This window comes from Entelurus aequoreus, linkage group LG20 (genome assembly GCF_033978785.1).
Source record: "Entelurus aequoreus isolate RoL-2023_Sb linkage group LG20, RoL_Eaeq_v1.1, whole genome shotgun sequence".
Taxonomy (NCBI): Eukaryota; Metazoa; Chordata; class Actinopteri; order Syngnathiformes; family Syngnathidae; genus Entelurus; species Entelurus aequoreus.
The window spans coordinates 14,904,481-14,909,380 of NC_084750.1; positions in this window are offsets into that span (position 1 = coordinate 14,904,481).

Below are 4,900 nucleotides of genomic sequence, written 5' to 3' on the forward strand. Positions count from 1 at the left end.
ACGAGTCCGCATTTCAAATTGTTTTTGGAAACTGTGGACGTTGTGTCCTCCGGACTAAAGAGGAAAAGAACCATCCGGATTGTTCTAGGCGCAAAGTTCAAAAGCCAGCATGTGTGATGGTATGGGCGTGTATTAGTGCCCAAGACATGGGTAACTTACACATCTGTGAAGGTACCATTAATGCTGAAAGGTACATACAGATTTTGGAGCAACATATGTTGCCATCCAAGCAATGTCATCATTGACGCCCCTGCTTATTTCAGCGAGACATTGCCAAGCCACGTGTTACAACAGCGTGGCTTCGTAGTAAAAGAGTGCGGGTACTAGACTGGCCTGCCTGTAGTCCAGACCTGTCGTAATATGAAGCCTAAAATACCACAATACCGGACTGTTGAACAACTTAAGCTGTACATCAAGCAAGAATGGGAAATAATTCCACTTCAAAAATGTGTCTCCTCAGTTCCCAAACCTTTACTGAGTGTTGTTAAAAGGAAAGGCGGTAAAAAAGTGGTAAAAATGCCCCTGTGACAACTTTTTTGCAATGTGTTGCTGCCATTAAATTTTAGGTTAATGATAATTTGTAGAGATTTATCGGCATGCTTTGAAATGTAATATTGGAAATTATCGGTATGGTTTTTTTTATTATCTGTATCGTTTTTTGTTTTTTTTCATTAAATCAACATAACAAACACAAGATACACTTACAATTAGTGCACCAACCCAAAAAACCTCCCTTCCCCATTTACACTCATTCACACAAAAGGGTTGTTTCATATTCTGGTTCCTACATTATATATCAATATATATCAATACAGTCTGCAAGGGATACAGTCCGTAAGCACACATGATTGTGCGTGCTGCTGGTCCACTAATAGTACTAACCTTTAACAGTTCATTTGACTCATTTTCATGAATTACTAGTTTCTATGTAACTGTTTTTATATTGTTTTACTTTCTTTTTTATTCAAGAAAATGTTTTTAATTTATTTATCTTATTTTATTTTATTAATTTAAAAAAAAAAGGACCTTATCTTCACCATACCTGGTTGTCCAAATTAGGCATAATAATGTGTTAATTCCACAACTGTATATATCAGTATCGGTATCGGTTGATATCGGTATCGGTAATTAAAGAGTTGGACAATATCGGAATATCGGATATCGGCAAAAAGCCATTATCGGACATCCCTACATTTAACATTTCTAACAATTTTGAACAGAAATAGTTCATGCCCATTCAGATGGATTCTTCAAAATTACAATTAAAACATTTTTGGCCTGGCGGCGCACTAATTGACTGAAAGAGCACGCACTTGGCGCGATGATGTCATGTTACCCATGGAAAAATGCATTTTTAGACAATATGATTTGCCTGAGCGGCTAGGAGACCCCGAGAGTAACAAGATGTTGCCTTGTTGCCTTTCCATTAAAGGCCTACTGAAATGAATTTTTTTTTATTTAAACGGGAATAGCAGATCCATTCTATGTGTCATACTTGATCATTTTGCGATATTGCCGTATTTTTGCTGAAAGGATTTAGTATAGAATAACGTCGATAAAGTTCGCAACTTTTGGTCTCTGATAAAAAAAAAACCTTGCCCCTACAGGAAGTAGTGTGACGTTGTCAGTTGTTCACTCCCTCATATTTTCCTATTGTTTTCAACGCAGCTAGAGCGATTCGGACCATTACCCCATTAATTTGAGCGAGGATGAAAGATTCGTGGATGAGGAACGTTAGAGTGACGGACTAGAATGCAGTGAAATACATATTTTTTTTCGCTCTGACCGTAACTTAGGTACAAGCTGACTCATTGGATTCCACACTTTCTCCTTTTTCTATTGTGGATCACGGATTTGTATTTTAAACCACCTCGGATACTATATCCTCTTGAAAATGAGAGTCGAGAACGCGAAATGGACATTCAGTGCCTTTTATCTCCACGACAATACATCGGCGAAACGCTTTAGCTACGAGCTAACGTGATAGCATCGTGCTTTAACTGCATATAGAAACAAAAAAAATAAACCCCTGACTGGAAGGATGGATAGAAAATCAACAATACTATTAAACCGTGGACATGTAAATACACGGTTAATGCTTTCCAGGCTGGCGAAACTTAACAATGCTGTGCTAACGACGCCATTGAAGCTAACTTAGAAACTTAGCAACCGGACCGCACAGAGCTATGCTAAAAACATTAGCTCTCCACCTTTCGCCAGCCAGCCCTCATCTGCTCATCAACACCCGTGCTCACCTGCGTTCCAGCGATCGGCGGAAGGACGAAGGACTTCACCCGATGCGTTTGGCGGCCCGGAGACGTAGGAAGTCAAGGTGAAGTCGCCGGCTAGCGCGTCTGCTCTCCAACAAAGTCCTCCTGGTTGTGTTGCTGTAGTCCGCTGCTAATACACCGATCCCACCTACAACTGTCTTCTTTGCAGCCTTCATTGTTCATTAAACAAATTGCAAAAGATGTCCAGAATACTGTGGAATTATGAAATGAAAACAGAGCTTTTTGTATAGGATTCTACGAGGTACCATAACTTCCGTTTAACTGACTACGTCACGCGCATACGTCATCATACCGCGACGTTTCAGCCGGATATTTCCCGGGAGATTTTAAATGTCACTTTATAAGTTAACCCGGCCGTATTGGCATGTGTTGCAATGTTAAGATTTCATCATTGATATATAAACTATCAGACTGCGTGGTCGCTAGTAGTGGCTTTCAGTAGGCCTTTAAGAACAATAAATTAGTTTTTAGTGTAAGTTTGCTGGTGTTAAGAAATGTAATGCTGAGCACATATCATTATGTCAAGATAATGGCACTAGCATTTACTTCATTTAAGAGTATTTTTCAACATATTGAGCAAAAAGGTCTCTTTTTTTTTTCTACCAAGAAAAGTGCACTTGTTATTAGTGAGAATATTCTTATTTTAAGGTATTTTTGGGTTCATTGAGGTTAGCTAATTTGACTTGTTTTGGAAAGTCTTGACAAGCCACATGTTCTTGTTCTATTGGCAGATAATTTTGCTTAGTTCAAATAAAATACCCATATTTTTTTTCTTGTTTTTGAACACTGACTTTTTTGCAGCGCACACCTCATTTATTTCCCCTCCCGCACCATTTTCACCGTTGCGTTTGCGCAGTAAAACAACGATAAGGAAGACCAATGTTGCACTCTTCAAAACCGTTCAAATAAACCTCCTTTTCGGAAATTCCACCTAGAAGCACGAGGAGATAATGTGCAGGGCTGCGGGACGACCACACCACACCGCAAGTCTGCAGGGAACGGTGCAAGAAAATATTTCCTGGAATTTGGGGGCTTACTCAACCCTCGCCAGCCCCAGCTTTTATTTTTTTGTGTGTTTTGGTTTAAACTCTTCTTAAGGAAAGACAGTTCTTTTTTTTTTTTTTTTTCTTTGAGTTTGGTGACGGTTTCTCTCTGGAGGAGATGTAAGGAAAACAATAAATGGAGAGAGAGAGATGACAAGGGCGGAGTGGGGAGGGGAGAGAAAATATAGAGGGGTACTTTTCAAACGGTGAGTTATTTGTCCGCTGTGACGTGATGATGCACACGGCCACTTCCTGTGGGCTCGGGTTTCAGTGTAGGTTGTGCCACGGGGGAGAGAGACCCTCTCACTGCACCGACTCCATGATGAAGGGCCCTCGGATTTGTAGTAAAGAAGGCAGAACCTTTTAAATGTAAAGGTAGTATTATGGTTGTATACTAGTATAGTATCGCGGTACTATCCATCCATCCATTTTCAAACCCGAAAGGGACAAGCGGTAGAAAATGGATGGATGGATCGCGGTACTAATGAATCAAAAACGGTACTATACTCTGTTTGAAAAGTACCGGTTCCCGGGCGTGACATTGCTGGTTTTACGAGCAGAGGAGCATGTTCGGCAGCGCGCACACACCCTCATTTTGATAGATGTCACCAGCAGGGGGTGCAAATGAGACATTCTCTATTATTGGGACCGTGATTTATGTCATCACTTGTTCACACCTCCTCATATGGAAGATACTTTTCCTTGTTCACGTCTCAAGAAGGCTAGAAATACAAGAACACACACACACGCACACACACACACGCACACACACACACACACTCTGCCTCAGGATTGACTTAATAGGGAGTGAATAAGCCCTGAAAAACAAAGACAAACTACACCAGACATAGTAAAACATGCCGCAACTCTAAGAAAACAACTTGCTGATCTAGCCTTTTACATTTTTTTGTTTTGTGTTTTATTGTGAAAGCCAGGCCTTTGCCAACTTTCCAGCATCTTCCCCGCAGGCATAAACACTCTGGGCCTGAGCCACTGCATTTTTGCGTGTATTAGAGCAGAGTGTTTTTGTTGGGGCCATCAGAAAATGTCTGTTTCTCACAGTTGTGAGACACTTTTCCACCACTGGTGGCAGTAATGATAATGTCAAACAAACAGAAGAAGTCTTGGACTATAGTCAAAGAGAAGTTTCTTAAGCGCAAAAATTATGACTAAAGTGGCGAAGCTTTATTTTTATTTGCACTTTATTTTTATTGAAAGTTAAGAAACATTCATTAGTCATTAGGTTAGTTTGTTTCAGCACAACATAATTGTATTTCAATGTATTTATTATTATTAATATTATATTATTTATATATATTTTTTTTATTATACAATTATTTAGTCCCTTCTAATGCAGTATATTTGGTTAGTACTAGGGATGTCCGATAATATCGGCAGGCCGATATTATCGGCCGATAAATGCGTTAAAATGTAATATCGGAAATTATCGGTATCGGTTTTTTTTATTATCTGTATCGGTTTATTTTAAAAAAATTTATTAAATCAACATAAAAAACACAAGATACACTTACAATTAGTGCACCAACCCAAAAAACCTCCCTCCCC